The sequence below is a fragment of the Anarhichas minor genome, unplaced genomic scaffold (genome assembly GCF_050575085.1).
Source record: "Anarhichas minor isolate MPS153535 unplaced genomic scaffold, ASM5057508v1 ptg000136l, whole genome shotgun sequence".
NCBI classification, from domain to species: Eukaryota; Metazoa; Chordata; class Actinopteri; order Perciformes; family Anarhichadidae; genus Anarhichas; species Anarhichas minor.
In genome coordinates this window covers 18,340,460-18,363,499 of record NW_027466582.1, presented here as the reverse complement: position 1 = coordinate 18,363,499, position 23,040 = coordinate 18,340,460, and the positions used below count along the sequence as shown (strand labels likewise).

The 23,040-nt window shown below is 43.3% G+C and overlaps 1 protein-coding gene across 2 annotated transcripts in view; it reads left to right on the top strand.

The window, feature by feature from the left end:
* Positions 1 to 23,040, top strand: part of disp1 (dispatched homolog 1 (Drosophila)) — an 88,680-nt gene that overhangs the window by 16,477 nt on the left and 49,163 nt on the right. For both annotated transcript variants that reach the window (XM_076084614.1, XM_076084615.1), the window contains one exon: positions 10,603 to 10,680. The gene's annotated coding sequence lies outside the window, so the exon portion shown is untranslated. The remainder of the gene's footprint in view (positions 1 to 10,602; positions 10,681 to 23,040) is intronic.

Genomic DNA, 23,040 nt, shown 5'->3' with positions numbered 1-23,040 from the left:
CCCTCTTGTCCACCTTCTTATCTTTTTGTCTTCTCTCGCCCTGTCCGAGCCTCGTCCTTCTTCCTCTCCTCAGAAAAAGTACTGCAGCCGTTGTGTTTTGCAGATCGTCGGTGGCGGTTTAGAGATTTAACTGTGTTGTAATTTTGTTAACATTGAGTTCCATGTCTGTGTTTGTCTGTGTTTTTGCCTCTTGAAGAACCAGATATTTTGTCTGTCTCTGCCAGCGAGTTTCCTTTCTTCCACGTGGATTAAAATGGACAAAAGCCATGTTCACTACTCTGCATGCCAGTTTGATAAAAGTTATATGGACACATGTGCATGCAAACAATCCCATATGGCACACGCACACACACACGCACGCACGCACGCACACACACACACACACACACACACACTTAAGGCTCTGGCAAGGCTGTCTGCCTGGCCTCTGTGTTGGGGTACATTTACTAATGGTACTCGCTCTATATGGTCTCTGTGGTTCACTGCTTCACTGTGTTGGGCAGAGGCACGATATAGTACTAGTTTGGTTTTTTTCATTTATTTTTTATTGCAGTTCCCATTCCTGCACTTTTTTTCCTTCCATATCTTATTTTATTTTAACCACTGATTAATCAACCAGTTCTATTCTCAATTAAAATATCTTCAATTCAGTTTTGTAGAAAACAAACACATTGTGGAGGGAAACAAGTGAATGTTTGCCATTTTTGCCAAAAATAAATAGTAACAAATGATGGATAGATGATCAAAATAGCTTCGGATTCATTTTCAGTCGCTCAGCTTATCAATTTATCAACTACTGGAATCTGCTTTATTTGAAACTGTTGTCTAACCACAGTCTAATTATATAATATATCATTATATCATTATTCTCAGTTGCCTATGTCTGCTGCAGTTCAAAGTATAGTACTGTAGCTATCAACGCAGATTTTATTTCCTTGTTTTTTTGCGGCCTCATTAACCAGAGATCACTTATTCTAAACAAACTCCGGGCTATTACTGGAAACAGAATATCTTTTTATTTTCCTGTGTGCTTAAGTTTACATAAGGAACTAACGGACATGAAATGTTTGGATCATTAACAAGCTTTCATTAAATGGCTGTGGATTGGATTGAATGATTTGTTGGGTCAATTTTGGATATTGAAAGTAGAAAAAACTGCTTTTTTCATTTAGAAAGGATTATAAATATGACAATGTCTTTGTGTGTCTCTTAACTTAAGACCAGTTAGTTGCTTCACCGTCGTCTTAAGAAAGCGGGCCCATTAGTGCGTGTGGCTAGAAGCACTAGAGCCCATACATGTGCAGCAGAATGCACAGGACTCTTGGCAGGTCTTACGTCACCCTGCAGGACTCCTCTCTCGATCGTCCCCGGCTGCCAGCGTAGACGTGCGTCCTCTCAGGATGTCCTCAGCTGTCAAGGCTGACTCCAGATGTGTGTGTGTGTGTGTGTGTGTGTGTGTGTGTGTGTGTGTGTGTGTGTGTGTGTGTGTGTGTGTGTGTGTGTGTGTGTGTGTGTGTGTGTGTGTGTGTGTGTGTGTGTGTGTGTGTGTGTGTGTGTGTGTGTGTGTGTGTGTGTGTGTGTGTGTGTGAATGCACGTATGTTCCTCTCCTTGTAGTCTGTGTATACGAACACATACTTTTTGTTAGGGTCGAGGTTTGATGATGCCATACTGTCCCCAGTCTTTCTGAAGACTCCACATTAACACTCGAAGAACCAACAGAGACCAAGACGTATGATGCAGGATGTGTGAAATGTAGGTACACGCTATTTAGTAATGTTGACAGTGCAGGTTTTAGTTATATAGCCCCAATACTATATATTTGTCGTGGCCCAATCAATGCTTGATATTTGAGGCTGATACAGATTTCAATATTTGGGACTTTTAAAAAAAATCAATGATATATCGACATAAACACTTGTGTGTTAAACATAAACATTCAGCTGCATTATGATGCATTCACGCTCCATTCAGTACAAATGAGTATTGTGTGAAGGTACATTTTTTATATATAATATATATTATATCATGATGTGTTCAAATGTAATCTTGTAAAATGTATTTTTTGGCGAGAAACTTGAATACATCCAGTTCTTTAAGCAGATGTTTAATACATATAATAGAGAGAATATGACCCGTTTAATCTTCTAACTGCTGATGCCAAAATTTCCATTTAGAATTGTTGACCGTTTACACTGACTTGGGGACTGTTGAAATCATTTTTCGGGGCTGTTTTGTGTATTTACTATTGCTCCTTAATAAAGCAAAAGTATTTTTAATCTGATTACTCGATTAATCGATGGAATAACCGGTTACTAAAATAAGATATAGATGCTATAGAGTATGTAATTGGAACACAGTCTAAAGGTCCTGATAACAGTCCTGACTCAATAGACCACTAAGTGGTCTGATGGACTAACTTCGACAGCTCATTTCCACAGAGTAAATGATGTGTGTGCCCCTTTGCATTCTCATCACTGCCATCAATGTTTGTAGTTTGAGGTAGAAAACACAGAGTGAAATACATCAGCATATGAAACCACAGTAAAAAGGAATACGAATTACTGTAAATGATTCTTTACAAGAGTCTGAAAGTGTTGTGTGTCTGATGTTGGAGTGTAGCCCCACTGACTGACTTTATGTAGAAATACTGCTCTCTTTACGCATCAGAGTGCACTTGGGTCTGGTCTGCGTCAGCTGTCAACAGTCCTCTGGCAGGTCGGACCAGAGCCGTGCCATCCTTTCTGTTATCGTGAGCACGCGGCTTTCTAGACAGCCGGGCCTGCTGCTTCACTTGGTGGTCCTCCACATGCTCATTTATCCACTGACCAGGGTTTCAGGTTAATGTTAATGGTTTTTTTTTTTTTTTTTCAGCGTGCCGCGCATTGGTGCATTTCTTTCAGTGACGGCGCTTTGAGTCCGATTCCCAGCATCCCCTCCCTTTCCCCGAGAAGCTTTGTAAACATGATAAATGCATCGGCGAATATTTAGCTTTTGGAGCAAAAGCAGACGCCGCACAACTATGCGGTTTTCACATTCACTGTATGAAAACATTGGCGTAGCTCCTACATGCACATCTGTGTCTTGTTTTGGTGTGAAGTCTTCCCAGAATGCTACAGCATAATGGACTTACTATTAGTCCAAGTCACCCTAATAGCTTAATAACGGGGGGAGTTATTTCTCCCGATTCTCGTGAATTCTTCAACAAATGGCGTATAATTGCGAACCTGCTGTCAGGCTCACTACGCTGCCATCATCGCCCTTCCTCCCAACATTCTCTCTTATTAGAGAAACACAACTAGCTTTGTTTTGGGGATAATCACTTGGGCCTACAACACATTTACAAAGCTTTTTGGGTCGCAACAACTTCCCCCTCTGGGGGTTTGATGTAAGTGGCACTTAGGCGCGCTACTGTAGCTAATCAGAAGGATTTATAGAGTGCATCAACAAGGGGCTGGAGGACCGAGGAATGTTTGCTGGCATCCCGCTGCAGGTGTTACAGAACCCCCCCCCCCCCCCCATTTTCTTTCGCCCTGTCTTTCTTTCTGTCGTCCGCTGATGGAAGGCAGCTGGAAGACCTCGCTTATTCTCCGCTCGTTGGGTTAAAAGGGGGTTCTGTTGGTGGAGTAATGCTGGCAGCACCACCCTCCTCCTCCTTACTCCCCAGTCCGGAAAGTCCTCCACGTAAAGCTTTGATAATTACATTGATCTTGAGGCGGGGAGGGGCTCTTTACGACCTGCTGACACATTCAATCACATTTCAGCATGGCCCCTTGCTAAGGGCTGCTGTGTTTTTTGCATATTCCAAGTTCATGTTCAACTGTTGGCACTTTGTCTGGCGGTCTGGAGTTCTCACATGGTCCTGACAGAGAGGGGTTAGGGATGGAGGAGGAAGCAAACAAGGGAGGGAGCAGTGTGGATGGGTCGTTGATCAATTGAGAGACAGTCAGAATCTCCAAAGACTACAAGATCCAGATGTTGTAACCCCCCCCCAAACATACACCCAACCCCATCATGTCTACTGTACGTACTGCTAGCTCTCGTGTTCGCAGCGTCGTGCACGGTGCCTCTCCGTTTAGTTTTCCAGGCTAAACACAGGAAGTCATTATTAGGCTCTGCTTTATCCGAGGAAACGTATCGGTTCCCTCGCACCCCTCCCTCCTCTCCCACCCTCTTTTTGACTCTCCACCCGGTCACGTCTTCGGCCTGGGTTGAGTGAACGCAACAGCGGGCCAGAGCTAATGAGCTCGCTGTGATCTTAAAGAGCAATGCCATCTATAGGCATTCAGCCCAGCCTGGTCCACAGGCCAAACACTGAACCTGGAAATGAGATAGTAGGAGAAGAAAAACGTTCTTGTTGTCGTCGCTTGTGTTACGTTTCCAAAAGCAGATATGGCATCCAAAAATATGAGTGTTATGGATGAGGATTTTTTTACAGTGTAGGTTGTGGCTCAGTGGGATATTCAGCCAAAGAGAAGCGGCTCCAAGCTGGGCTCACTGTGGAGAGGATATAGCTGGTGAGGACCAGAGAGCAAACGCCGACTTGTCCTCTGATGCTAACAGAAAGCTAACAGCGTGCAGAGTCTGCATATTTTTCAGTTTAGGTGTAAGAATATTTCGTTCTTGACGTTAAGCAAATTAATTTAGTTTATCTGTCAGATGTTGTGAAATTGTATTCTGGTACATGTAGGCACAGCACTGCAGCAGGACAGATCAGCTGTGGCGGTCAATAAAGCTCACACTGGGGCATTTATTTCTTCACCGGACTACATTTACCATCAACACGGATTGGACATCCACATAAAAGATGAAGAATTTTATTTGGAGAATTTGAATCAGATTATTCGCTGGTTTTGGCCTCAAGAAGAGTCTCAAGGCAGTCCAGGTAGTGCGACTCAGGAGTGTCAATCCAGAGAGAAATGGTTAAATGAAAGTGAGGGACGAGACCGGAGGATGGTCTCACCTTCCCCGCTCCTCTTTCTCCTCCTAAAACCCCCCCCCCCTTCACTAAGTAACCTTTGGCATGAGAGGTCAGCCTTGTGCTCCAGCAGCATGACCTTTGGTAATGAGGAGGGCAGGTTAGCGGGTGACCTGGAAGCGCTTTGTCCGCCTCTCCTGGGAACACAAACAGTGACGCCACCAAGGCACACAGGACCAGCTGCACGGCCGCCGCCTCGTGTGCCCCGGCCCGCTCCAACGCCCATTCGCCCTTTCACCGGAGCAACAGAAAACATCAACGGAAGATGAATCTCTGTGACTGATTCTCCTCAGGTGTCGCCTTCCCATCTTATCAGATTCTACGGGTCTTTGAGAAAATGCTGCCGTCTGAAAATGTATTCAGAATAGGAGCTTTAGAGTTAACTTTGCAAATAGTTTTCATGTTAATAAGTTATTTATTGATGATATCAGATGACACATTAACTTGACATGAACACAAGTAAACTCTGTGGTCGGAAAAGTGGAATGACTCATTCAGTTGTCCGATCGGACAAGTGATGAATAAATGTTATCTGTATCTGTATCAGGAAGAATATGGAATCAGGAGATTATTATTATATTGTAATTCATTCCCATCATGCTGCTCAGAGTAATCACTGTCACCGGCTCTTCTCTCTCTAGCACAGTCCTGCTTATAACTGAGCTAACAGCTAATGGAGGGACGTTGCATTGAGTTACATTATGGCGCGTTCAAGCTCCAAACAGTAAAAATGAGTTTTGGGTGAAGGTCAAATGCAATGTTATCACGATGTGTCCAAATGTAATCTTGTAAAATGTAGTTTTTGGCAAAAAAGATGTCCTGCTTGGCTAAATTACGGAGCTAACAGCTAACATTAACGGAGGGTACATTGAGTTACAGAATGATACGTTCAAGCTCTATTCAGTCAAAATAAGTATTGAGTGAAGGTAAATTATAATGTTACCATGTGTTCAAATGTAATCCTGTAAATTAATGTTCTCACAGCAATACTGTATAAAATACATTTAGACAGAGAATGATGTCTCGTTAACCTCCTAACATTCGCTCAAAACAGCTAATGATGCATAATTTAAATACTTTTAAATCGAAGCAATTATTTAAATGAAAATAAAATTGATTTCCTTATCAGTTCAATTGTCTGTTTTAATGTAAATAACCCCTATAGATGACAATAACAAAGAAAAATAATGCTTATTTTTCTTTGTCCAATTTTTTTTATTTTTAGATTGACCTACATTTTACATTCAGACAAGTTTTGGCTATCGGGAGCCCTGCCTCTGAAAAGCTGCTTCTACCATCCTGCTCCTCTCTTTCTTTGGGTTAGATGTTGTAGTAGCACCGGAGTGAATGATCTGCCTTCAAGAGAAGGAGGCGACAGGTCTGGATGTGGGTGGGTGTGCACTATTCATCTGTGTTTTATACTCCCAACACTCTGGTCAAAGTTTTCTAAGAGCCTGTGAAGGTGGGTTCAGATTGTAATGAGATTAAAACTAAAGGCTGACTTGATTCTAAAGTTCATTCATCCCTTTTAACCCCAACTACCTCATCCTGTGATCTTTTAATTAGTTTAGTCCGCATTACCATAGCCCGTCTATCCTTGCTGTTGCCATTTACTCTCTCTGTCTCTCTCTCTGTCGCTCTTTCTCTCGGTCTCTCTTTCTCGGTCTCTCTTTCTCGGTCTGTCTCTCTGTCTCTGTCTCTGTCTCTCTCTCTCGGTCTCTCTTTCTCGATCTCTCTCTGTCTCTGTCTCTCTGTCTCTGTCTCTCTCTCTCGGTCTCTCTTTCTCGGTCTCTCTTTCTCGGTCTTTGTGTCTCTGTCTCTCTCTCTCTCGGTCTCTCTCTCTCTGTCTCTCTTTCTCGGTCTCTGTCTCTCTCTCTCGGTCTCTGTCTCGGTCTCTGTCTCAGTCTCTCTGTGTCTGTCTCTGTCTGTCTCTGTCTGTCTCAGTCTCTCTCTCTCTGTCTCTCTTTCTCGGTCTCTCTTTCTCGGTCTGAGACTGCAGATGCAAATTAGCTTAAGCTACAATCTGGTACAGTGCATCGAATGGAGACATTTATGTTTAAACTGTACATGGTCCCTTTTAAATAAATAAAATAAATAAATCAAATCTCTCTCTCGGTCTCTCGGTCTCTCTCTCTCGGTCTCTGTCTCTGTCTCTCTTTCTCTCTCTCTCTGTCTCTCTCTCGGTCTCTGTCTCTGTCTCTCTTTCTCTCTGTCTCTGTCTCTCTCTCCGCTTCTGTCTCTCCATACTCCACTGCTTTTATCATTGGAGATCTACCGTGTTGATATCCCTATGTCATTTGATACATGCTTTTTTTTGGCATTTAAAATCCGAATGGTCCCGTATGAGCTCCTGTGTGACTTTCAGAAGCAATTTACATATCTGGCATGAAACGGAACAGCTGAAAAAAGACACAAGTGGAGAGAGGAGCGGGTAGATGCTTTTTGGCTGCCATCCACCAAGTACAAAGATTGCTAATCTTCTTGCACAGCCCACTCCATTTCTCTTCTTTTTTTTGTTCATTGACTTTGAAGCACAATGAGAAAAAAGGGCATCCTTCAATGCTCTTTAAACTGCTCTCAGTATTTCACTAGTATGACACATCATTGACCCAGCAGTGGAAAATATCAGGGAGGGCCAGAGAGAGTGAGGGAGAACGAGCACACAATGGCGAAGCGGCGTTGATCTCCTGTTGAAGCAAAGTTTTATCTCGAGGCTGCTTCAGTTTGACTCGATCACATCGTGGAGCGAGAGAGAGTGCGATCTCTGGCTTTTCACGCTTTTCATTTTTTTAAACTTGGAAGCGGCACAGTTCCGAGGCCACTTTGATCCCTTACAAATCGGGAGAGACTTCCATTTGTGCAGAAAGAGGCGGTAAGCCCTTTGGAATCCCGTAAGCAGGCAGTCGTTCCTGCGAAGTACAACACAACATGATCTTTGGAAATGATAAAAAGAGCGGGGATCAGGGCGCGCTCAAAGGTTGTTGGGAGGGGATGAATTCATCGTCTCGATAGCAAGCGATTGGCTGGCCGCTCATCATTCAGACAAAACAAACAAGCGAGGAGTGACGGCCTTTCATCCGTGAGTCCTACGAGGTCGTTGGAAAACATAGTTCCGTGACTGATTGAAAGTGTATGGACGCTTCGTGCCATTACACGTTTGCCGCTTGTTATGAATAAGGGTTAGAATACGTGAGTGTGTGACTGACATGGAAAGAGCAGCGTGTTACATGTCTGCAGGACGCTGGGCGACCCGGAGCCAGAGGTGCGGGACTAAAGCCGACTTCACCACTGTCTCTTCTGTCTGGAGACGGCTCTCCATCTGAGGAAATGAGTCTACGATACACAGGCATTGCTCAAATTCCTCCCCTTGTGTCATCGCCGCTAAAGCAAATAGTGGCTTAGGAGGGAAAGGATTCCACCACTGAATCAACAGATTGTTTGCGTCCTCGCAGGCTCAAAAGGGAACATTTTCAGAATTGTGGAGAGGCAGGAATTTTGGGGGGAGTAGTTCCTTTCAGTCCATTATTGGGAAACAAACCAGTTTCAAAGCTTCGTGTCTTTGCCTTTTTACACTTAACGTTTTGAAGAGGGGGTTCGATATTGGGAGGGATAACTCTGGACTCCAATCCCCGGCTTTTGATTGACTGCTTTGGAAATGAGAGCAGACTGTGACTCGAGCCATTGGATTAATTGGTGCGCACATGCTCGGCCATGGGCTCACCACTGACCTGGGTTAGATGGGAATTGTCGGCGAGATGGTTGCATGCGAATTAATGAGGGTCTTTCTGGGACTAAACCAGCATGAAGGCCTGGGCCTTTCCACTCCAACACACCGATGCCTCGTGTTCATAGTAAGCAACACTGAAGGACAAAGGAAAGAATCCACATTAACTATTCTCTATTATTCTGAAGATATTTCTTGTCTTATTTGGCTTCGTCCTGTTGATCCCTCTTTTATAACCTCCTCCTCATCTTCAACAGTCCTGGTGTTTTCATTTCTTGTAGGAAACCATTCCTTCCTTTAAAGATAGGGACGTTCGTTTAGCTATTGATTAGTCAGAAATCATCAGTCAAAATCTTTTCTAGGACTTTTTGAGGACTTTGTTATCCAAGTCCGTCACTTCTTTCAGAGTTCATGACCCCAACTTTCCAAACACATCCTCGGTTTCAGGCTGCGATGATCTGCTGGAGATCCCTTTTAACTCAAAAAGGGATCATTTCAAGAGTAAAAAATGACTGTATAGCGTCTTCTAAAAACATAACCTTTCCGAAGGGTTCCGAAGACATTTGGAACCCTGCTCTATATAGAGGAAATGACAGTACTGTGTTAAATATACTACAGACGCGAGTTGCATCAGATGTCGTAATACCCCCCCGCCCCCGCCAATTTAACTCATATGTTTCAGTCTTGACCTGCTCTTGCAACTTGCTGATCTGTGATCTTTAAAACACTATCGGAGGCATTTCATATTGATGAGGTAAATTCGTACTATGTGTACCATATTGAACTCGGTCCCTGCAACCCGAGGTCGTTACTCTAAATTGGCTGAAAGTCCCTCCTCTCCTCATCTGTCCACATTTGAACTCCCTCTGTTGCTACCACTCTCTTCATCTTCTCCCTATCGACGCACACCTTGGTAATTGGTGATGTGGACCATATGTCGGCTTTGAATGGCCTTCTGTTCTGTAGAGCCGTTTGACATACTCAAGGAAATATCATAACCTTGTTATTAGGCTACTGGTACTTTCCTGGACTGGCGTCACAGGCGCGGGGGGATGAAGTCCCCTGGTTCTTTCACCTCTTTCATCCTCTTCACCACCTCCAGCCTTTTTTATAAAATACTGTCAGTGATGTCCCGTCACCTTTAAGTGACCTCCTCAGACCTTATTCAGGGCCATCTTGGTTTTTCCTGATCCAAAGTGACACGAGGGGGTGGAGCTAAGTAGGGTTTGGCCATTTAGAGAAAATTTTAATTTTGACCTAAATACCACAATATTGATATTGCAAAGACACTGTACGGTTGACCATTGGTGCTTTCACAAAATATTTACACAGTGAGACCTTTGAAAAAATAAGAATTGGTAATGTGGATATAATGATTAAATGGATGAAGGATAGAATAGTCTAGTAAGTCTGTACTGTAGCCTCTAAAACAATAATCACGACACCGATTTATTACTGATATAGCCTTAGAGCTAAGCACTACCGAACGCTGAAGAAGATTTTTTTGTTTAGGGGACCAAAATGTTAGTTATCTTTCATGAACTGAAGACTCACTGAAGGGGTTGCCACGCCCTAAAGCATACCCTGCTTTATTCTTCTCCTCCATCACTTGCTTTGCAGGCTACTGTTTGAAGTTGGAAAGCTTTGAATTGCTTGTTTCCAGAGGATTTTTATGTAAAATGAGCAATATATATATACAGTACATATATATTTTGTCCTATTTTTAAAGTACAAACGCAACCGCTGAAGTTTTACTTTCTACATTCTTGCTCCAGTGCTGTTGATCCTTAACTCCAGTGCAGCATAATCTTTGTTTGCCAAGTCTTGGTCCTTGGTTTTTAATGTATCGTGAAAAAGTAAAAAACAATGACTGATGAGTCTTATCTCTGTGTCTCTTTACAGATGAATGTGTATCTGTGAGGAGTTTGAGAGTCTGAGCGCATGAACAGATGCAGAGCATGATCCTTTGTCATCCTACAGGTAAGGCATGTGATACACGAGTTATGGTGCGTTCACACCAAACGCGGCGCGAATTATTCGCGCGAGTAGATTGCATACAAAGTCTGCTTTGATTCTTTTCAACTTCGCCGAAATATTCGCGTTACGCCCCAGCGCGATAGCCTATCAAGTGTTGAGATGTTTCTCCTGTCATTACTGACTGCCGTTATTGAATCAGGAAATAAATACTCTAGCCGTCTGTGTTCACCCAGAGCTCTACGATACCTCGTATCAATAGAGACCGGACCAAACTATGTGTACAAATGTGTGTGTGTAAACCCTATGGTACAAACAATGAATAGATGCTGCCGTATTTACGTCTAGATGGCCTAGCACCGATCCGTCCGAGCTCCATTGAGAAGACAAGTACAAATCGGCATCATTACGTAGTTATTTCGGAGTCCCTTTTTGTCGGTTTATTGCCGTTAAATCACAGCCAAATCAGTTTATTTTGTGTTAAACAGCGACGTGTGGCTTGCTAGACACAGTGAATACACTTCGATAAAATCCACGGAGCTCCTCTGGACAATATTATGAACCAGACATGACGGCGTTTAGTTTCCCGGGATATCTGTGACTTCCACAACACGTACTAAGCAGAAATAGAGGTTATTTTTGCCATGGTTAATGGCGGACAGTTGAACGGCTTTCAGGGCGATAAGCCACGCCCCCTCTCCGGCGCGTCCAGCGCGATTCACGCGAATGACGCGAATACGCGTTTGGTGTGAACACGGCATTACTGCATCATCTCCTCTTGAAACACATAATCGACATCATGCATACAGTCATGATGGACACATTGACGACTGCTTTTTGTGGCCCATGCTTGGACCTTACAGTAGATCACATTGTCCACAGAAAGGTGTAACCCAGTGTTTAATGAATTAAATACATTTTTAGCAACACACTTATAATGTGTTATAATCTGCTTATTGCACTGTATAATCATAATTATAAGCACTCATAGATGTACATAATGCTTTAAAGCGATAACCATAAGCATATTATAATGACTTAAGGATCATAGTGTGTTATAGTTCCCATAGTTGCAATACATTAAAAATATTTTTTATAACGCATTATAAGCATATTTATAGTGCATCATGATGTAATTATAAGTTACTCATTGTTTGCTTTAAGTAAAGTAAAAAAGTCTCATTAAATCTATGCAACGACAGCTCACTTTACCGACCCCCCCCCCCCCCCCCCCCAACTCATCAGTTCCTGATTTTTGGTGTTGCCATCTGTAGAGAGCATAACCCCCCCCCCCCCCTCTTGGCTATGCGCTATACTCACTAACTTAACGGGCTGAGGTCACTATGCCTTAATCAGAATCCCTTGATCACAAGCAGCCAAACAAGGAAAACATGGGAGAGAGTTAGGAACCCCCCCCCCCCCCCCCACGCCTCTGTCTGGCGAGTCCAGACAAGCCTCCGGTAAAAGGTGAGGATGTTTGTTCTCCACCTCGCTACAGCTGGGTCAGTGAGCGAGGGGTGAAGGTGTTTACACACGGCTCACAGACCTCTACGATGCATTCATATTCCAGGAAGAAGTAGACCATATCGGGGGGGGGGGGGGAGCATGCATCTATCTCTAAGCCACGTTTTAACACAAATCTGGGGTCAATCCAGGGTCGTTTTACTCTCCAAACCCGCTTGTTGGATGATTTGTGGTCGCAGCCGCGTGCGATAGAGTGTGACTGTTCACAAATTATCCCCACCAAGAAAAATAGTATCAACAGTTCCCTTTACCTCCTCCCAACACATGACTTCATGTTGAAGTATAAATCTGAACTCTAAAATCAGCGGTGCAGCCTAGCATGCACAAGTGATCACACACACACACACACACATTTCTCTCTCACACTCACTCAATCCGTCTCTCGGCTCTCTGTGACCTGACCTGCTGAAAGGCTTTCAGGGCCGCGTCAGTCAGCTCAACAACTCTCTCTGTTCAGAGCCTCAGCGGGTTCAAGTTGGACGCCAGTCTGTCCTCCCTCCTCATTCCTTTACATTGGCTGCCTTGTCATGTTAAGGAGGGAACACATGCACAGCGGTGTGTGTGTGTTTGTGTGTGTGTGTGTGTGTGTGGGAGGGGGGGGATGCGTGGGTGAGTACATGCGTGCGCAGCTAATGCATAGCATAGATGCATTCAGTTTACAGGGATTTGTTCGTGTTTCGTTCCCTTTCGTGCACCTTGTCGTGCGTGCACTTGTGTAAATGCTTAATGTAGGCGTGCCTCTCTTCATTTATTAATGTGTGCGTTCATCGTGTGTGTGTGTAATCATTGCTGCGTTTTGATAGCAGCTAGAATGAAGCAGCTGTGGCTGCTTTGTAACACGGACAGTGTCTGTAGTTGATCCTGCCCGGCTGCAGGCCTCGGCGCTGCCCGACCCAGCTTCTCTCCCTTTCTAACGGACTGCACAACCTTTTTGAGAAGCTTTCTGGAGCCCAAGTAAACACTGACCGTAGTCCGGGGCCAGCTCCGTGTAAGCCAGGTCATAAAGTGGAAATCTGCAAATAATAATGGTTAATTATTCGTTTTTTTGGCGACGTTGTGACTTTTCCTCCGCATGTGTTCCCTCCTTCGAGTGTCATCATTTCCTACAGGAAATTGTGGTCATAATCAAGTAGACCGAAATTACAGGGGAATAAAGCGGCGGTTGCACGAGGGAAGTAATTTGAGGTAGTTGGTGAAAGATCTAAAAAGTAACTGTGATCAACAAATTATACCATTAGTCGAATTATTAACTTTACTCAATGCAATGTTAAATGCTCCTCATGAGTCCAAGTGACTAACCATTACCTTTTTGGGCTACAACCCTTTGCAGTAAGATTGAAATCTTAGATTAGGTTTATTTGTATTCAAGAAGTTTTTACAGTAGCCCCCCCCCCCCCCCCCCCAAAGAAAGACAAAAACAACACTTTGGGTCTATTGACTCAGATCTACGGTACTAACGTTAAAGCTAGGCTAGCAAGAGTTCGCTATATTCTTTAGATGATCCAACCTAAACACCCGGCCCAGCAGCGAGCAGCACTAGTTCCAAAAGTTGCTACATCTAGCAAGAGAGTCTCCAAGTCATCAACACTGAGCCATGACCCATCAGGCCTCACTCCAAAGCCACTCCCCCAACATTATTATTGTTATTGCAGTGTTCTGGCATGTGAAAAGCCCCAAAACCCATGGATCTGTTTCTCACACTAGATTTACACAATTCTATTTAATGTATCACTTGATATCTGAAGCAACACGAATAAACGACAACGAACCAACAACGAACCAACAAAAAAAGTACATCATTATCCCATAAAAAAAAATAACAATGTCCACATGTTGATTTAGAAACTAATGTAATCCGTTTTCCCCTGATCGTGATAAAGTGACATGGATTTCTTCTTTTCCAACTCGTTCAAACCATCATTCTCAGATGGATTCATTCAACAGTGGAACAACGGACGGGGCAAATAAACACAACACATACCAAATGACTGATTGAACAACCAAAAGAAGGTGGCGAGAGGGAAATCAAATATATTTTTTAAAAAGCCTTCATGAAGGATTTGGTGGTTGGTCCTAATGCTCATTAGCTTGCTGACTCAAACCAGTCTGCCAGTAACCAGCCAGTGATCCTCCACTCCCTGCTCTCCTGCCGGCAGCTGTGTTGACTGTCTAGTGCATGGGAACCCCTGATTACTAGGCACAGCCCTCTTAACTTTGATCGTGGAGAGCTGTAAGTGACAGCTGCTCCGTCATCCAAGGCCTCCGGTTATCCACCGGGCTTTATTAGCCTAATGAGTGGTTGGGAGATGTTTATCTCTGCTACGGTGCGTCTGTGTGAAGACGCCTCTGGCAGCCGTTTCATGTCCTACAATCCTCATGTTGGCAGACAATAGCGCGTCTTTTCTTCTTCTTTTTTCTCACTTCATTAGAAGCGTTAGCTGCGACGGCTCGGGATGATGTCTTCGTTAAAGTTTCTGCTTTGTTGATTTTTAATAATCTGTTGCGTTTGTTGATGTGATCGGGCGGCGCGAGGACAACGCCGCTCCTCCATGTAACAAGACACAGGTGGAGTGAAATGACATCAGTGCACATGCTCAGTTGGAGGCGGCTCTCCAGACAGAATATGATTTCACTTGAAATGCGTCCACAGTTCGATTTGTGATCAACCTTGAAACCACATATTCATATCAAGGGACAGTAAATGTGATGAATAACTGTTATTGTTTAAACATTTTGGGATTCATATATAGAGTCCTGCTTTGTGAACAATAACAAATGCTTTTCAGAATTGGTTTTCCAAATATTTTTAACTTGTTGAAATTGATTGTAAGCATATAATAACTATTAGCCCACATATTTGTCCAATTCTGCCAGTGAATCTATGGCCAGTTCATCTCATTCTTTGCACGGATTGGGGCTTCCGCATCGCGTCACTTACATTTTGGAGCAGAAGCGTGATTACTTTACTTAATGTCGGCAGCTTTATAATCTTTTACTTGCCAAAAAAATATGAGACACAATCCATGTGGTTTGACTTCAGGGGAAAATATACGGTATGCTCATTGAATGGAAGTTTAATGAAGCGGATGGGATCATCAGTGTCTTCATTACAGATGCTCACGTCATCATTGTGTTCTTGGATATTGGACTCATATTAGATGTCCCGCCAAGTTTTTGCTCTGCACGATGATGGTTGTAATGTAATCCACATTATTGCAGGCTTTCTTTTTTGTTTATCTAATATCTATTATCTATTCCATGGATTCTCAGGAAACATTGTAGTTCATGGTCCCCAGAGGATGAACCCTACTGACTTAGTTGGTCACCCTACCGCAAATATCGTCATTTGTAGCATTTTCACACCCTGATGTTTAGCATTTGGCCTAAAAACATTGCTGTGCAACTTTCTTTTCATTGACTAAAATGTGACCAATACAACTGTCCAATGCAACTGTGTCCGATGCAGACGTTCATAGAAACTAGGCTTGTATTACACAAGATTTCAGGATATCTGGTCAAGAAGAAGTTAAGCCAAAGAATCTGATCAAACATTGGAAGTCAACGTTTGATAGTTGACATCAAGTTGCAATACTTGCAGTGAGGTTAAATACCCAACCGTACAATTTAAAAAATCTGAATTTAGAGGTAAAAGATCAACAAGGTCTAGAGTTAAAATTATGAATCCATCAGAGGAGGAGGGTTTGGAAACCTTTTTGATAACTGATTAATCTGTTCAGCCATTTTTCAAGCAGAAATGCTTATGTTTACTTGTTCCAGCTATTAAAATGTGTACATTTGATTCATTGCTTTGTCATATATGACAGTAAACTGAATGTATTTAACTGCTATGTGTCTGTTTTAATAAAAAGTCACAAACCACCTGAGGTCACACTGATAGTAAAACCCAAACAGTGTTTCTATATGGCGTAGTATCTGCCTTCTAGTCCCGTAGATCCACAGTACGTATTGAACCGGTCTCATGTATAATTCACGCCAATAGTCGGAGAACCATTTGCTTTGAATTCACCTCCAGCTCTCTGTTCATTCTGTAGCTGTTTCCAGACAGGAAACAGATCTTCTAGCCAGGGAGCTGGAGAGGAAATGATAAATGAAGGCACGGCACGGACGCACGGCTTCAGATCAACGCAAAGCTGAGCTCTGTTTATTGTTGTAGGGGCTGTGGTTTTGTTAAAGATCGACCGGCTTTGATCACAGCGGTAGGAAGTCCAACCTTTACATCTGTGTCTGACACCAAGCTGACCCGCTGCACATGTATGTGCGAGTGTGTACACAAAAGAATATTTTTTCAGTCACAGATATCCAAACGCATGGATTTACCAGCAGAGATTCTTTTTTTTTTTTTTTTTCATTTTGTAAAGAAGTGTAACTAAACAAATATTATTGCTTAGACGTAGACAATTTCAATTTGGCCGCCTCTGGAATTGGGCTGTTTTGTTGTGCCTCGGAGCCTCGAAACAAATGCCTCTTGGGTTCCTTTTGTGGAGAAGTGGGTGAGTGGGAGAGATGAATCCCGGAGGGACATGTGTATTCATAACACCAGTGCCTCCTTTCTTTTAGTCGCCATTGTCTGGTATAGTGGATCCTCTTTGCTCTATTGTCTTGTGAGTTCCGCTGGTGGTCTGTCATGTAAACAGCTCTCAAAGGGGAACCTTCTTCACTCTCCTTTTCAAAGTGTCTCTTTCTGTGGTCGTTTTCTTGACTGTCTGTCTGTCTTTCTCTTGTCCCCATCCCCTCTCATTCGGAGTCCCAGTCTGAATAAGACACACACACACACACCAACTGCTCTAACCATTACCGGCATTGCGTCGGACCCGGAGCGAGGCCTCGTAGTGTATTGGGGTTTTAGGTGCCAGTGGGGAAGGAAGGACCCTGCTGACTTGTCAGCGTCTCTGACCCCTCTGTCACAATGGCTCCCTCTCCCCTCCCACTCATTTCCCTGCCAAGCTGGGAAGAGTAAATATTTATCATCCCCCGCAACAATGGCCTGCTTGGAGGAGAAAGAGACTTTGACCGGAGCTCATGCGAGCCCCATAGGCAAGGCCTGTGTCTGCCGGGGCCTCAAGATCGGTTGCAGGAAGATTAAGATGGAGCAATACATATTCTAAGTCAGTGGTTGTGTCACATCATAAAGGACTGCACTGAGTTCGGACACTTAAAGTAAGGCTGAATCCAAGACTGAGTTGGTGAAAGCAAGAGTTTGATTTCACATAAAACTGCAAATTAACTTTGGGTTGAGCAAATGCAAACCCCTTAAAAAACTGACTGAGGATTATGTTACACTTTTGATGACCTCAAATTATATTTAGTATTCAAGCTCATTGTCTTTTTTCACCACTCTACTGGTGTGGTTCTCGGGATGGCGAGGTTGGTTGGTCGGCAGGTCCAGACTGAAACATCTCAACATCTGTGCGATGGATTGCCGTAACATTTAGTACAATCATGCATGGTTCCCAGATGATGAATCCTTATGACCTTGATGATCCCTTGACTCTTCCTGTGGCACCACCATGAGGTTGACATTTGTAGTTTGATGTATCGGGATGGACTGACATGAAATTTGGTTCAGACATTCATGGCCTCCTGAGGATGAATTGGGACGTTTGGCGAAAGCAGACATATACACTGCGTAACTGTTTACCAGAGGGAACTCAAATACAGTCTGAGCATTTCGCTAAAAGGAAATTCGATAAAGTAGCGTACAGTAGCTTAAGCTATACAACAGTTTGGCTTAGACGGACTGTCAGACGCTGCTCTGGGTCAAAAGGATCCTGGTAGTTGGTCCTATGCCAGCACGAATCTATTCAAATCTTTTATTGAAAATGTGCTGCAACTCTCGCAAACTCACATCGCTGCCAGTATAGTTTTAATTGTTCTTGCCTAATGCCTCATTATTTAATATAGTTTTAGCTATTCAGATTAGCCAATCTGCACATTTGCAACCACAACAAAAATAAACCGAATTCTGGCTTGTTGACTGTGGAGGAACAAAAGTACAAGGACAATCCAACTCTTTACAGGACAGTAGCTACTCGTATGTAACAATAAGTTCAAGTCATATTTAGAAACAGATGGCAGACAAACAGTAGAATTCTATGGGAAGATTTGCGTTATGGACCGTCTCTTTTCCCTGCCCCTCAGCTCCTCCCTCCTGTCTTCTACTGAGGAGGATTAGCAGAGCGCCTAGCTGTATGGAAACAGACCATACAGAGGAGGGCCTTTGTTCCCTCCGTCACATGGCAACACTCCAGTGACATCAAAGATCTGAAGGCCTGGCGATTGGTGCAGAGGCTGGCAGATAGATGGACCCTACATTGTCATACAGTACACGTGTACAGAAAGAAAGATCAAGACAGATTTTGAAGGGGACAAAAGAAGAAGGGAGCATGAGCAAAAACGATAGGGCCTTGTTGTCATTTATGCCTGTTAGACACTGACTAATGTGAGGACATAAGGACGTACAGCATAGTCTACCATGGCACATGGAACAGGGCCTGCTATTCACTGCAAGCAGACACAGTAAGATATACAGTAGAAAGAACACTATCCCAATTAAGGTTGTCACCATATCAGATTTTCACGACTTGATTATCATGGCCAAAATAATTTGTGATAATGATATTATCGCAATATGTAAATAAATATATTATATCGTATATGGCTTTGTAGTGCGTTTTGTCTCTTTTTCTGGCAAATTAATTACACTCAAAATAGGAGTGTTGGGGGGTGCAGATAAAGTATGTAACAATAACGGTCTATATGAAACCCTTCAAAATGAAAGGCCTTAGAGTAACTGTATGTTAACAGGAGGCTGAAGTTGTGGCTTAACATACACCATTCTAATGGGACAACGCCCCAATGGGAATTTGTCTCTGAATTTGTCTCTTTCGGGAAATGAAGCAGAAATTCCTTGAATATGATTCAGCCCAGAGTGTCATGTAATATACGATCAGGGAAACACCTGTTTAAATGACTAACGCAGAGCACATCACAAGCAGATGCTTTTACACATGTTCAGTTTGAGGCATAATTAGGCAGTTAAACATCCCTCATGGTCATGTGTAGAAGTGCTGGACCGAATAAATATTTTGTCTGTTGTGACTCAAAGAAGATGTGATGCTCCAATTCCATAAACACACATTCATCTGTTCTTAGCTAATGACAATGCACAGCCTGTGAATCAATAGTAATTAAAAAGGCAGAATCCAAACGAGGACATCAGCTTGTTGACCCGCTCCGCCTCGCCGTAGGCTTGATGATAAGATGAGTTTGGGCTGAGATCCATAATGAGCCTATTTTTAAAGGCTATCAAACAGCCCTGCGATGACACAGGAAATAATTTAGACAAAAACAATGCAAGATCTGACTCTTCCAAAATGTAAAGCATAATAATACAACAAGAAGATGTGCCCTAAATCAAAAGAAGAACAGAGAAATGATGCTACACTAAATGCTTATGAGCTGGTTTGATGATCTTAAAAAGGAGTAACTCAATTTATTAGAAAATCATCAATCTATTTCTGTTTCTGTAATCTAGGCTACCTGAGAGGTCCTACTGACCAGGTCCTTTCTTCTTCATTGAATCAGTGCATAACAAATCAGCCCAAAACACATGAGAACCATTCTTCCCCATTGACTGCAATTTAGCATGAATGGAAGACTGCAATTACATTAGTGCATTAGTATAATGTTGTTGGCACATTGTGGATGAAATCGAAGCTGTGCAGTGTGGGAAACATCAAGAACAACAGTCTTGGCAGATGGTTGAGCATTCAGAGATCAGATTCGGAGGAAGTACTTCTTTCCAAGCCTTCTGGATTTGATTCATCTCACAGTCTGTGTATCTGTCTGCATAATGTGGAAATAATTTGTAGAACAGGTAAACCAGAAATATGCTGTCTAGATCAGAAAACATGTGACATGTGTTCGGCCCCCCTTCCAAAGCCACATGCAGGCTTATTAGGATATACCGCCCCTCATTGAGTCCTCCCACGGCTTGCAAACTACCCATAGACTGTTTATAAGAAGTGGACGTAGTCATCGTGGCGTCACCCATTGGTTTGTGGACTGTTCTTTTGAAGCTTCAAGTTAAGCGATTTTGCCGTCGCCATCTTGGATTACGGTCATTTCCGTGTTGTTTTTTTTTGCAAGTGATAAACGGAAGTTATCATATTTGGAATGCGGAGGAGTGACGTAGAAACGCTGTATACGTGTCTGGTAGCAGCAGCGACCTGTCAATCACAGTAGCCCCGCCCTAAAGCACACTCTGCTTTATGGTCTATTTGACTCTAAATGGACCATTATTTACTAAATGAACATCATGCTGTATTGAAGAAGACTTGAAACTAGAGATTGAGACAATAAACTCATGTTTACAATGTTTACTGAGGTAATAAATCAAGAGAGAAGTAGAGTCATTTTCTCATAGACTTCTATACAACCAGAGGAGTCGCCCCCTGGTGGTCAGTAGAGAAAATGAACATTTTATGAAACATCCGCATTGGCTTCACTGCAGCTACAGGTTGCCGCCTGGAACAACCTTTGCAAAGATGTGCCATATTTTTCTTGCAAGCCAATCAAAACAGACGTGGCTTTTTCAGGAGGGGGCTCTTAAAGAGACAGGTGCTAAAACGGAGCGTTTCAGACAGGGTGAATAAAGGTATCTACGGACAGGAAGTATGAGAACAATAATGGGGTTTTTGAACATAAAAGCATGTAAACATGTTCTTGTAGAAAGTATGAACCTGAATATGTTGTATGTTATATATGCATGATATGTTACCTTTTAAGACTTTGCGGATGAGCATCAATCCCAAAGCTACAGATATCATTAGTGTACCTCTGGTCCTCCCATTATAATTCCTTATGGGGAGGCCCTTCCTTTGACCCAAAGCATGATGCAATTCCAAAAGCTTGTCACTAATAATTTCCTCCTCATTTTAATGACTCTGAAATGAATGCCAGGCCGACGCTGGGCCCGTCATTTTCAGGGTGTGGAGTTTTTTCCCCCTCGTCTGCTTTTACAGCGATTTTACACTGTTTATAAATATTTATGGCCATATACAGACTGGTAATAAAGTCAGCATTGGCAAAAGAAACTGGACAACTTTCCTCTTATTTTCATTTTTAGAGCATTACTGTTCCCCTCCGCTGCCAAAAGAGCTGTACCCGCCATTTAAGTCATAATGCTAACAAGTTGTTTTCTCACATAAGAAAGAGAAGAAAAATTGCAAATAGACCCCTCGGTCAGATGAGTATGCGCGCACATGCCCGGAGGACGCTGGCGTACCCTCATATGTCCACATTCATGGTAAGACTTGGTTGAGGGATGCAGCGCAGACGGGATCACACATCTGTACACGCCTCCACACAGCCTCACCGCTCACACACACACACACACACACACACACCTGTACACACAAAGACACCTGTTGGCCCTTTCTTCCCTTCGTGGTACTGTATCGGTTTTCTGTTTGATGTGGAGTTTGTTTTTGGTCGTCGAGGCTCAGTGGCCGCGGAGGAGTCAGATGCTGTGTGAAGCGGACGAGCTGTCGGGACGAGAACGAGGGCACCTTTATTGTCTCGGTGTGTTTACTCTTAAAGATGTCATCTTTGATGATCAGAAAGATCTGGGCTTTAGGAATGAGAAAACACTCATTTTTGCGTTCTCTCATGTTGTGCGTCTCTTTTTTTCTCTCCTACGCACACATGCATACACACACATTTCCTGCCCAGGATCAGAGCCAGCTGTGTGTGTGTGTGTGAGAGACAGAGACAGGAGTACTTATATGGGATTATTTCTATGGGTCCATTTGTCAAAGCGCACATTTATCATGGAGCCCACTGGTGTCAGACCTGCTGCTTTCCCACCACGTCTCTATTACGCTCCGCTGCTACTCGCTTTGACACTCAACACCTGACCTGACACACACACTTAGTCACACACAGGCGCATGCTTTTGCACAAAAAAACAAAACGTGCACACACACATTTGCACATAATAGCTAGATTTCCAGAGCTTGAGACCCAGCTGCAAAAGATGAATGAATTGGAGGAAATGACCAAGAGTGAGAGACAGTTCACAGTCGTGCCCTGAAAGTCAAGATGAATTCTCCACATTCGTGCTTGAGTGTTTTCTCTTCCTTCCCATGCTTCAGCAAACTTCCTCTGGACTGTAGATGCACTGCAGGCTTATATTGTGTTTCAGTAATGAGACTTGATTCCACCATGTTTCCTTTTTTTTCGCCATTTCCGCATTGTGCTTAAACGATCTTGAACCAGAACCATGAACTCGGAAAGCATCCTTCAGCTGTTCCTCAACCAGACCGACGGGGCCCCAAGCTGTCTTGACAGCAATCATCTGCTGAATTGCCCTTGAGCAACACGTTGTCCTTGCAGAACTGTCACTGTGAACATTTTCTGTTGCATATCTGTCTCTTTTAAGCTGCTGTCCTCTAGAGCTGTTCAGGTTGAATGTGTTTCAGTTTTCGGGTCAACATCATAGACTGTGTATGTGAAGAGGACGTAGTCATCGTGACGTCACCCATTGGTTTGTGGACTGTTTTGAAGCCTCGAGTTTGCAGATTTCGCTGTCGCCATGTTGTTGTTTTTTTGCAGCCAATGAAAGGAGGTTACCATATTTGGAATGTGGACGAGTGACGTATAGACGCCGTTTACATCTCTGGTAGCGACAGCGACCTGTCAATCATCACTAGAGATTGAGACCATAACCTCATGTTTACAATGTTTATTGAGGTAATAAATCAAGAGAGAAGTAGAGTCATTTCATCATAGACTTCTATACAACCAGAGGAGTCGCACCCT